Source organism: Monodelphis domestica, chromosome 2 (assembly GCF_027887165.1).
Source record: "Monodelphis domestica isolate mMonDom1 chromosome 2, mMonDom1.pri, whole genome shotgun sequence".
NCBI classification, from domain to species: domain Eukaryota; kingdom Metazoa; phylum Chordata; class Mammalia; order Didelphimorphia; family Didelphidae; genus Monodelphis; species Monodelphis domestica.
This window is the reverse complement of record NC_077228.1, coordinates 112,977,717-112,990,418: the sequence shown is the minus strand read 5'-3', so window position 1 is coordinate 112,990,418 and position 12,702 is coordinate 112,977,717. Positions and strand designations below refer to the sequence as shown.

The window sequence follows — 12,702 nt, the reverse complement described above, 5'->3', positions numbered from 1 at the left end:
GCACCCTGGAGGCTCTGCCTCCTCCCTCCCTCCCTTCCGCCCCTCCAGGAGCCCGCTGTGCGGGTCTTGACCTTCCCCTGGTCCAGCCCTGACTGTTCTCCACCCTGGCACTCTCATCTTTGCCATCCTACTCACTGCGACACACCTTCCTGGGTTGCCAGGTAACCAGAGCCCTGGGCTGCGCAGCACAGCGTCCATGCCACTTATTTTCTTTCCATCCTGGTTTTCTTTCTTTCTTTACCCGCCTCCCACCCTACCCCCCACCCCCAAAGTGAGAAACAGTAAAAGCTGCTGGAAATAGGCCATGTGCATTTATTTGTTCTCCTCACCAAGGACAAGTGCGTTCCCAAGGCAAGAGAGCAGGGACTCGAGGCTGGGGGAGGGAAGCAGGAGGCAGCAGGGGTGTGGGTGCCAGGACCACCCCCATCCTGCCATGTGTGCTCAGGCTAGCACGTGCTGCCAGCCGCCAGGGGCCCGTTAGCCCTGGCCCCCCCACTCCCAGAATGGGCGCCTGGGCAGGGCAAGAGCCCCCTGGACATCCCACCCCAGCCTAGCCACTGAGAGCATACAGCCTGGGGAAGCTGGGGCTGGCTGCTGATCGTTGGCCTAATAACAGTGCTGCGTTTGACTGCAGGAAGACCTAGATTCAAGTCCTGCTTCGGGTTTATTTAGTAGCTATGACACCCTGGGCAATAAAAAATGATAATGGGAATCAACTATTATTTCTGATGATATAATATTGTAGTTTATAATAAACTATCATTTATGAGTAGAATTTATGGCAAAAATTATAATTAGTGATAATTACATACATTCATGTTATAATTGATTATCATGCCAATTATTAATCTTATTTAATTCTATATTAGATCTAATTATGTGTTACATCTGTTATATGTAATAGCATCTTAATTATTCACTTATTGTCATAACTATCATTTATAATTATAATTTATGACAATAAGTTATAGTTAATGATATATAAATTTATAACTGATAATGCTAATAACCATGTTATACATTATATCTAATTGTAGATAGTATGTATCTTATATTATTTCTATACATATATTGTACATATATGTATAATTGTATGTTCTATATAACATGTTAGTTGTTATGAATAACTATGATTATCTTAACTCTCCTTTATATAGCCCTCTAAGGTTTGCTTTACATAAGCTATTTCATTTAATCACATAACAACCTTATGAAAAAGTGCTATTATGATACTCATTTTTTTTCCAACCTTTACCTTCCATCTTGGAGTCAATATTGGTTCTAAGGCAGAAGAATGGTAAGGGCTAGGCAATGGGGGTTAAGTGACTTGCCCAGGGTCACAAAGCTAGGCAGTGGCTTATACCAGATTTGAACCTAGGACCTCCCCTCTCTAGGCCTGGCTCTCCATCCACTGAGCTACCCAGCTTCCCCCATATGATACTCATTTTACAGGTGAAGAAATAAGTTAAATAACTAACCCAGTCACCTAGCTAAGTATCTCAGGCAGGATTTGAACTCTGGTCTTCCTGACCTCAATCCCAGCACACTTAACTGCCCTAGGGGACCCTAGGAAAGTGATTTAATGCCCTTAAGCCTCTGCTTCCTCATCTGTAAAATGGAACTGGACTCATGACCCCTAAAGGTGGAATATTGCAAACGTCCTCTCCTGGCTATCTCCTGAGCTCTGAGGTCTGCCCTGCAGGCAGATGCAGAGTCCCCACCCTGGGGAGCCTTCTGCTTCCTTTTGTTGCCCCAGGGCTTAGCACAGTATGTGGATAGACTGTGGAGGAGAAAGGGCAAACACCTGGGAAAAAGCAGAAACGTGTTTGTAGTGAGGAAGTGTGTAAAAACATCTTTACACGCACATACTTAGTCCAGATTTCATGTATCCTCGTGTGCTTAGGAAAGTTGGAATCCAAGCTGGAAAGGGTTAATTAGAGACAGCCTTCTGGAGGCAGAGTTTTGAAAAGGAGCAGAGATGGTTTGCCAGAGAAGAGGGTAAGGGCATGCTCGTTTGGCAGATTGTCGTGGAGGGATGGATGGAGGCAGAGAAGGATTTTGTAAAAGCGCAGAGAGAGAGAGAGAGTAATCGGCCAAGCTTGCTGGGGCAGGATGGGGTAAGGGATGGGAGGCAGGTATGCCCATCTGGAACCCAGGTTCTATGGCAGCTCCACTTCCATGAGCGGTGAACCTCCCACCAACCAGAGACCTTTCCCCTCCCGTCCCCCCCCCCTCGGTGACCCCCCCCCCAGCTCCTCATTAGCCAGAACCACTGGGGGGCCTACAGGACCCTGACATCCCTCTGCCAGGAGCCCTACTGAGGAGCAGGCGCTGTAGAAGGCACCTACCAGGCTCCAGGGAAATGGCTCCATCCGAGGAGCCAGCTGGCTAAGATCCAGGCCCGGCTATGAATCAGCAGAAGGGATTTCTGTGCAGGATTTAGAGTCAAGAGAAATTGGGTTTAAATCTTGGCTCTGATGCCTGCAAGCCGTGGGATCCTAGAGAATCTCAGTTTCTTCCTCTGTGAAGAGGGGGTAACGTGCTCCCTTATCTCACTAGATTTATATGAGCAAAGCATTTGGAAATCTGAAACACTATAGAAACATAAAATTATTGTTATCCTTTCAGGGCAAGATTGACTTTGCCCTCTCAACCAAAGAACAAATTTTATTTATTCTCTACCTGTATTTAGAGGCAGCTCCGTGGTACAATGGACAGAGTACTGGTCCTGAGTTCAAATCTGGCCTCAGAAACTTCTTAGCTGGGTGACCCTGGGCAAGTCATTTAAACTCTATTGGTCTTAATCTACTGGAGAAAGAAATGACAAACACTCCAGTACCTTTGCCAAGAAAACCCAAGGCCCACGGGGTCATAAAGAGTTGGCCTTGATGGAAAAAACATCAACAATCACTTCTTTTTTTAAAAAATAGTCTTAGGGAAGGAGAGAATTTGGAACTCAAAAACATAAAATGAATATTAAAATGGTTTCTACATGCAATTGAGAAAAAATAAAAAACAATCTTTTAAAAAGTAAATAAAACAAAAAAAATCTCTCCTCCCCCAGAGAAAGAAATTAATTTTTCAATCAAGTGAATTCACTAATATCTTTGTTTTATAGCTGGGAATCTGGAAGTGATCCATCTCCCTCCCTTGAGTATTTTATAACAGGAAGAACAAACAAACAGACCTAAAAACCAAAAACCCGAGAGCCCCAGGAAATAGGTGCCCTGTTCTGTCTTATACATGTTGAAAGGTTGCTCTGTAATTCCTCCCATATCATTTCAGCCAGATGTGGGTGTTTAGTGCCTCCATAGCTCAGAACTCCTCTCTTAGATGGTCAACTGCTTGATCAGAAGAACTATTTCTTTAAAAACAAAACAAAACACTTTAAATCTGGTCCCTCAGACAAGACAGTCTCTTTAGGCCTTAGTTATGCCACTTGTAAAATGAAGAGTTTGGACTGTATGTTATTTCATAGATCTCTTCAACAACAACAAAATTTAAACCTTGTGATGCTATAAAAAAAATTTAAACCCTTATCTTCTGTCTTAGAATAAATACTGTATTATTTCTAAAGCAGAAGAGTGGTAAGGGCTAGGCAATTGGGCTGGGAGGGAGGGTTAAGTGACTTGCTCAGGGTCACACAGCTAAGAAGTGTCTGAGGCCAGGTTTAAATCACTTCCCATCTCTAGGCCTGGTTTTCAATTCACTGAGCTACCTAACTATCCCCCCATAAGGACTTTTTCTAAAAAATTCTTTTTTCTCTAAGAGCCCAGCACCGTGTGCAGGGTATAGGAGCCCCCCACCCCCACCCCCCGGGTGTTGAGTTCAGAGGACCTGAGATTGAATCCCAGCTCTGAAATGTGTTACCTACACGCGTGTAGGCAAGTCTTGGGGCCTTTCTGGGTCTCATTTCCTCATCAGCAAGTCCAGACCGTTTAGCCCTCCAGTTCTACCATGCTGCCCTGTGGAGAAGGTCTGTCCATCTCCCTCTCGTCCCCCCATCCTCTGCCTTTCTTCCTATCCCTTGGTCCTCCTCCTACATCCAGACCCCCCCGCCGGGTCATGGGCCGGCAGTTCTAGAGAGCCTACGGTGGGCTGAGCCTCTCGGTAAGGCCTTGTTCCTTAACCACATCAGAGCCCTGGAACAGACGACTAAGGACTTGGGTCCAGGCCGCCAAATGATGACCCATCCTTCCCGTTCACAGTTGCAATTTCCTGTTTCTCAGTGCTCCCAGGAGCACAGGGTGGACCAAATCCATAGAGAAAAACTCCAGAGAGTTAGGCAACAGGCTGCAGTTGGGCGTTGCTCTTTCGTGTGTGTGTGTGTGTGTGTGTGTGTGTGTGTGTGTGTTTTAATTGACATTCAGAGTAGCCAAGAGAATTATGGTCCTGATGAAAGTTTGGTGGATGACTTTCTCTCTCTCTGGCCACCTCTGTTGGGCTGACTGTGAGTAGGCAGCAGAGTCCCATCCCAATGGCTCTTCTTAGCTCAAATCCAGATGTCTAACAGGCAGTAAAGAACCCACGACTAGAACATGTTTATTTGTGTGTGTATGTGTGTGTGTGTGGGGGGGGTCTAGGGGTCTTGGACTCTTGAGTGGGAACAGGGTCAGGTCAGTGTCCAAGAGTGCCTTGGAGGGAGCAGGGGACATGCCTTTTGTAGGGGAGTCATTGTTGTTACTGTTCAGTCTTTTCCATCGTGTCCAGTTCTTCGTGACCTCATTTGGAATTTTCTTGGCAGAGATGCTGAAGTGATTTGTCATTTCCTTCTCCGGCTCACTTCACAAATAAGGAAACAGAGGCAGACGGGGTTAAGTGACTTGCCCAAGGTCCTACAGCTGGGAAGTGAAAGAGGCCAAAGTTGAACTCAGAAAAATAGTCTTCCTGACTCCAGGCCCAGCCTGCTATCCTGGCTCTGATATTTACTAGCTTTGTAACCTCAAGCCACTCGCTTCTCTCAGCCTCAGTTTCTTCATCTGTAAAATTAGGAAGGATATACTAGATTACCTAGTGTATTATTATTATTAGCCTCTGCCTAGTTCCAACATTCTATGACTCTGGGCTTCTTTGAACAAATTCCAGGTATAGGGAAGAATCCGGGACTAGAATGAAATAAGACCGTTACAATCTAGTTACCTACAATCTGGTTGGAGAGATGAGTCTCCTAACATGTAAGCTATTAAAGAACGCTCCATGGCAATATATAATCAAGTGCCCAGCTGAATAATATGGATAATAAGTACCATAAGGCGAGACCAGCTTTGGCAGAGGCCCAGCTCGCTGTCAGCACTGCCTGGGAAAGATCAGATCCTTAGGACGGTTTATCTGCGACCACAGGATTCAGGTTTCAATCAGGCTCTGCCATGAATTAAACCGACTCCCTCCCCCTGGTTAGGCCACAGTTTCCCCGTCGAAACAACAGCAAGGATGCTTCCAGCATTTTCTTTCAAGAGCCACGAGCCTGCAGGAGATACCACAGGAAGCTATTTTAAGCTCCGACCAAAGGATGGGACGTTCTCCGTGGGTGAAGACAGCGGCGAGGAAGTGGGGAGTGAACTTCATAGCAGGTAGATTCTGGGGAGGTAAAGACACTAGGCTTCAAGGGAGATGATGGTGCCAGCATCCTTCACATTCGTCAGCTCCTTCTTGGAGTGTTGGGTTCTGTTCTGGGTATCCCCTTCTACAAAAGGCCTCGCTTAGCTCGTGTCCACAGGACAGTGTCCAGACTGATGGAAGGTTTAGAAACTTTTTATATGGAAAAAAAAATCAAAGGAACTGAGGACGTTGAATGAGAATATGAGGTGGCTTGGGGAAAAGGCAAGGAGTCATGCCATCTATCTTCCCATGCTTGAAGGGCTATCATGTGAAAGGTTAAATTTACCCACTGTAGCTCCAGAGGGTACAAGGAGGCATTGTACGTAGAAGTTATGAGATGGCATATTTCAAATTATTCTCATAATACTGTCTAACAGCAGAAGGGAATGCCTTGTTAGGTAGCGAGTCCCCTGTCATTAGAAACCATAATAAATGAGAATCATAAAATTTTTTAGAGCTGGAAGGGACCCAAAAAGTCATCATCTAGCCTAGCCTCCTATGTGTTATGTTATTTTTGGGTAGACAACAGACTTTATTTCAACCTACCAAAAAATACAGGTCACGGAGGATCGTAATCAAATACAGGACATATTAAACACAGTGGTCCATAAGCCCCCCTTGGGAAAAACCAGAGCTTGGATTCGTCAATAAGCCGCTCGCTGACATGCCAGTGAAATATTGCTCTCCCACAGGGTCCAGTACAGTTCTTCCAAGACTCATACTGCTATAGCATGTTTTGGACTCATCCCCAGAAAGCAGATACATTTTGGAATTGCTCAATAGCCAGTTTTTTTCCTTTGGACCTGCTCTGTCTTCATAACTCATGGTAATGGAGGGAACAAATAGAGGTTTTGGGATATCCTCTATGTTGTGACTTTAAAGCCCCTTACTGCACCTCTCGCTCTCCATGGGATCAAGCTTCTTCCGTCTCTGGAACTCAGGGCTCACAGAACTCTGGAATTCTCTTCTAAGAGGTTAGTTGTCCTACCTCTTGAATTTGGGGTTATTCTCGAGCTACCCCCCAAACTGGTGTTCCCAAGGAACCTTTCTCTTTTACTAGAAGCCTAGATTCTGAAATCACACAGCCTAGGAAATTAAGCTTCCACCTTCATCCCCACCTACATGGGAAGTTAGGGTTCAGTAGCATTATCCATGCTACATTATCCATTATCCTTGAATGTAGGGCTGGTTTCATTTTAAAATTTGAAGTCTGACACATAGTGGATATTTAATAAATCTTTTTTGAATGAACAAATATGCTCCCCTCACTGGGTTTAATGTTGGCTAGCCTCTTCCTTATCTTCCATTAAGAATTGTTGATGCTGGGGGAAGCTAGGTGGTTCAGTGGGTAGAGATGGGAGGCCTTGAGTTCAAGTGTGGCCTCAAGATACTTCTGAACTGTGTGACCTGGGCAAGTCACTTAACCCCCAATTGTCTAGCCCTTACTGCTCTTCTGTCTTGGAGCTGATACTATCAATTCTAAGATAGAATTTAAAATTAAATACATAAAGAATTTTGATGCCCCAAATTTTAAGAGAAACAAAGTATCTTTAAAAAAAATAGGCAGCTAGGTGCCTCAGAGATGCTGCCATCTTTTAGACTAGGAATATCCATTCCCAAGTGTCTTGCCCTGTGTTCAAAAAGCCATGGGTCAGCAGATCTGATTTTGGTGTACTTCTGTTCCCAAAGGGACCATGAACAAATCCTAGAATAAGGAAGAGAGAGAGGGACTCCCTGCTCTCTAGTGCTCTTATGAAGGAAGTTCCAAGGGAGAAGGTGAAAAAAAGCCCAGGCAGGTGAGGCCCAGAGTTTAGAAGTGGCTTGGCCCAGATAATATTAGCCAATGACAAGATGGGGAATAGATCACACGGTCTCTGGGTTTGAAGGGACTTTATAGGCCATTTGGTCCAACCAAATCTGAACAGGAACGTCTGCTATAATGTCTGTGACAGGTGGTTGGTTATTCAGCCTTCCCTTGAAGACTTCAAATAGTGGTAAAGTTACTATTTCCCTCATATCCAATCAGTTGCCAAGTTTCATTCCACCTCCTCAACGTCTCTTATATTTCTTCCCCTTTCCCCCTTTAAAAAAAATCCCTTACTTTCTGTCTTAGAATCAATGATATGAATTGATTTCAAGATAGAAGAGTGATAGGCAATGGGGCTTAAGTGACTTGCTCAGGATCACACAGCTAGGAAGTGTCAGAGGCCAGATTTGAACCCAAGATCTCCTAACTCTCAATCCACTGAGCCACCTAGCTGCCCCTCTCCCTTTTTTTAAACCCTTACCTTCTGTCTTGGAATCAATACTGGGTATTGGTTCCAAGGCAGAAGAGTGGCAAGGGCTAGGCAATGGGGGTTAAGTGACTTGCCCAGGGTCACACAGCTAGGAAGTGTCTGACACCACATTTGAACCCAGGACCTCCCGTCTCTGAGCCTGACTCTCTGGGCCACCCAGCTTCCCCCTCTCCCTTTGTTTTTATTCACATGACCACCACCCTCACCTCTCTCCTGGATTATTGCAATAGTCTTTAAATTGGTCTGCCTGTATCCCACCCTCCTCGTCCTCTCCAATCCATCCTCCACATTGCTGCCAAATTGATATTTCTGAATCACACATCTGACTCTTTCCCTTTTCAAAAAGCTGCATGGGCTCCCCATTATCTCTGGGAAAAAATACACATTCTTTTGTTTGGTATTTAAAGTCCTTCACAATCCAAAATTTCAGTACATCGACCAAGTGTGTGATTGCTGTTTCAGGCACTGTTAGAGGCTCTGGGCACAAAATTTTTATATACTCTGAAATCTTCTAGTCTTTTGGGAAGGCAACATGGCTCTGTATGAGAATGTACAAAGTAAAGACAAAGGAAATGGAGTCATTGGGGAGGGAAGGACAGAATGAGAGAGAAGGATCAGAAAAGATTGATGGAGAAGGTGGTGCTTGGGCTGAATCTTCAACAAAGAGAGATTCCTTGGATGGAAGTGTACCCTGGGCATAGGGCAGGACCAGCACAAAGACACACAATGGAATTCCATGTGTGAGGAAGAGCAGCGGGGCCCACTGGCTAACCTGCAGAGTCTGGAAAAGGGGGTAATGCATCATGAAACTGGAAAGATGGATTGGGGCCAGATGGCAGAGGGCTTTAGAAGCCAAACATAGGAGTTCCAATTTTCTCCTATAGGCAATGGAAGCCATTGGAATGTATTGAGTAGGGGAGTGTCATGGTCTGTAACTTAGGAACATCACTTTGGCAGCCTGGAGAGAAAGGACTAGGAGGGAATTGAGGTAGAGAGACCAATTAGAGGCTGTTACAAGGCACTAATCCAGGGAAGAGATGATGGTCCCAGCCAAGATGGCAGCCGTGTGAATAGAGAGCCCTGCCTTTGCAAGGCGAGCACACTTACTCCTTTCTAGGCTCTCAGTGCCCATTTGCTCCTTCCCCATAAGCAACAATCCTTAGTTAAAAGACTCTCTCTTCCCCCTAATTCTCTTCAAGACCTAATGGAAGAGCCAATTCTTTCAAGAGTTTTTTTTTCTGATTCTTTTCATTATTTAGTGCCTTCCCCATCCTGTATATTTTTGTGTGTATACCCTCTGCATTTTTTCATCTTCATGAGGTCAAATCCAGCCTGATACTTACTTAGTTGCATGACCTTGGGTAAATCACTGAACCTGTTTGCCTCAGTTTCCTCATCTGTAAAACCAGCTGGAGAAGGAAATGGCAAACTGCTGCAGTATTTTTGCCAAGAAAACCCCAATGGAAATCCAGAAAAGTGAGACATTTGTGATAATGACAACAGTAACAAAAATGTTGTATCCCTTCTAAAGGAATGTAAACTCTTTTAGGTCAAGGACCATACCAGTTTTGTAGCAATACTTGTCAGTGTATCGTACGAACGTCTGGTACTTGCTTGCTAAATGCTCGGTGATTGTGTCGCGGTGCTACCCTTTCTCCTTTGGAAAAACTCAGCCTAATGGTTCACATTATTTAAGAGTACAGAGAAGTCATGTGGGTTAAGGAAAAACAAATTAGAAATAAAAACAAACCACCTTGAAGTTTACCGTGCACTCCCGTTGTGTATCTTTCCTCCCATTTATTACCAAATGCTTGGGAAGACTCGCCCACAGTTGCTACTTCTGCCTATTCCCAGAGCTCCTCTTGGTTTCCTCATCTTTCAAATGGGGATAATGATATTTGTGAGACACAGGGCTGTTTATTTTTTTCTATAAAGCCTTACTTCCCATCTTAGTAATGACTGAGACAGAAGGGAAAGGGCCCGGCGAATCTTGTCAGTTATGATCTGTGCAAGCCCATTTAAACTTTCTGGGTCTTAGTTTTCTCAACTTTTTTCAAAGGGATTGGTTGGACTAGATGACCTCTGAGGTCCCTTTCCAACTCTAGGGCTATGATCTTCGGCATGAGCCTTCTTTCTTTTAACCCTTACCTTCTGTCATGTTGATATGAAGTATTGTTTCCAAGGCAGAAGAGCAACAAAGACTAGGCAAGTGGGGGGTTAAGTGACTCGCCCAGGGTCACAGAGCGAGGAAGTCTTGAGGTCACATTTGAATCCAGGTCTTCCTTTCTTCAGGCTTGGCACTCTATCCTCTCTGCCACTTAGATGCCCCTGTTTATTGACCTTCTGTCTTAGAATCAATACTGAGTCTTGGTTCCAAGGCAGAAGAGCGGTAAGGGCTAGGCAGTGGGGGTCAAGTGACTTGCCTGGGAAGTGTCTGAGGCCAGATTTGACCTCAGGTCCTCCTATCTCTAGGCCTGGCTCTCCATCTACTGAGCCAATTGGCTGCCCCCCAATTTTGTTTTCAAAAGATACCTTTTTTTCCCCTTAAAGTATCTGAAATCTGGCTTCTGACCCCACCATTCTTTGTACACGTTTCCTCCAGTTTACCAGTGATTCCTTAAGGCTTCATCCCCTCTGATGTCTCTGCAGCTTTAAACACTGTGGCCCACCCTCTCCTCTTAGATCCCTTCGCTTTCCTCGCACAGCTGAGCCCCTGGCTCTTCTCCTACCTGTCTGACCAAGTCTTCTTGGGCTGCTCTGCTGAGTCATCCTGTTTCTCCAGCTCCCTAATAAGGAGTGTACCCACAGGCTCTGTTCTGGGCCTTTTGCTGACTTCATTATTTCCCCTGGGCTCAATTATCATTACTTCAGAAATGATTCTCAAATCTATATATCTAATTTGTCTCCTAGATTTAAGTCCTAAATTGTCAATTACCTTTTAGACATCTCCTCCTTGATGGCCTTCTCATTTTCTTTACTCCTAAATAACAAACATAATAACACAACAGTAACAATAATGTTATGTTTATATAACTTTAAGAGGGACAAAATACCTTAAAAAATGGGGAGGAGGGGAGCCGGCTGGGTAGCTCAGTGAATTGAGAGCCAGGCCTAGAGATGGGAGGTCCTGGGTTCAAATCTAGCCTCAGACCCTACCTAGCTGTGTGACCCTGGGCAAGTCACTTAACTCCCATTGCCAAGCCTTTACCACTCTTCTGCCTTAGAACCAATACATGGTATTGATTCTAAGATGGAAGGTAAGGATATTTTAAACATTGAAATAAAAATAAATAAATAGGTACAGATAGGTGGCACAGACTTGAAGTCAGGAGAATTCAGGGTTTCAAATCTGACCTCAAACATTGCCTAATGGTGTGACCCTGAGCAAGTCCCTTAACCATATTTGTCTAGTTTGTGTCCTTGTGTCTTAAAGTTGTTACTAAGGCATGAAGGAAAAATTATGAGAAAAAAGTAAAATTAAACAGCCCTGTGAGGTGGGAGCAGATATCATTATCCCCATTTGAAAGAGATACTAAGGTTCTGTGGGATGATCACTGAGATAGTAACTGTCTAAGTCAATAATTGAACCCAGTGTTCAGACTTCAGTTGTAGTGCTCTACTTTAAATGTTGTGCCCTTAAACTTTCCCCATCTCCCAAATGCCCTGTTTCTACCATCTTCTCGGGCACCCAATTTCATAACTTTGGAGTTGCCCTTGACTCTTCTCTCATCTTCGTCCCCATAATCTCCAGACATTTGCTGGATGATCAGTTCTACCACACCAGCTCTCATTCATCTCCTTCCTTCCATCCACGTAGCCTCTAGTAGGTTCTTCCACTTCTTGTCGGCCAGTGGGTCCCATAGCTAATTGGTCTCCCTATTTCTCTAGTGGTATCAAAGTCAAATAGAAATGCCAGCCCCTGATCCATACATATGGACCCCTGTGGGCCACATATTGACTTAATTTTAAAATGTAATATTGTCTTTGTTTTCTTATATTTTCATTTATTTTCTTAAAGATTTCCCAATCACATTTTATTTCTCTTTAGATTCACTTTAGAGGCAGCCAGTGGGCTCTGTTCTGGAACCTGCATTCTGAGTCTTCTTCCCATCTGTCACCATCTTCTTCCTAAGATCTATATCTCTGTTATTTCTTCCTCAGAAACCTTCGGGGATTTCCAATGGTATATCAGAAAAATAGAAACTCCTCAGTCTGGCATTCAAGGCCCTCCATCCTTTGGGCCTGCCCTTGTTTCCTTAGTTCTCCTTTCACGTTCTCCATATTTAGTTAAACCCATCTAGAAGCTCTTCTCTGAAACCTGTCTCTTTCTCCTCCCCAGGGCTGTGTGTTCACACAGGCTGTCCCAATATGGCTGGAAAGCATTCTCTCCTCATCTCTGCCCTATACTGTAAAGGGTTGGCATGAAGATCAGATGAGAATGTAATGCATCGCTCAATAAAGGTTAGATATTATTTGTATAGCTGTATCCGTGTTGTATCTTTGATAGAATCAAAGGTTCTTGAGGTCAGAAACTGCTTTATTTTGGTCATCGTATCTCCAGAGCTTAGCGCCGTACTTTCGATATGGTAGGAGCTTAATAAATGTTTCACTTGTTTGCTTGACTCTGTGCCACAGTTTTAGTTTTTTCCCACCCAATATTCAGCTGAAATCTCTCTCTGAAGCTTCCACGCTTTGCTCTGTGTTCTTCCCTCTAAGGATGGATAAAGTCAGCTTAATCCTCTTCAGTTGAGCAATTCAACATTTATTAAATGCTTACTGTGTTGACCATGGGGAACAGATGCAAAGT

General features: G+C 44.3%; 1 long non-coding RNA gene across 4 annotated transcripts in view; it reads left to right on the top strand.

Moving 5' to 3' along the window:
* Positions 1–2,272: 2,272 nt before the first annotated feature.
* Positions 2,273–12,702, top strand: part of LOC103096207 (uncharacterized) — a 52,053-nt gene continuing 41,623 nt past the window's right edge. For 3 of the 4 annotated variants that reach the window (XR_008916190.1, XR_008916191.1, XR_008916188.1), the window contains exon 1: positions 2,273–12,356. This is a non-coding gene — a long non-coding RNA (uncharacterized LOC103096207). The remainder of the gene's footprint in view (positions 12,357–12,702) is intronic. The other variant, XR_008916192.1, reaches the window with a different exon arrangement.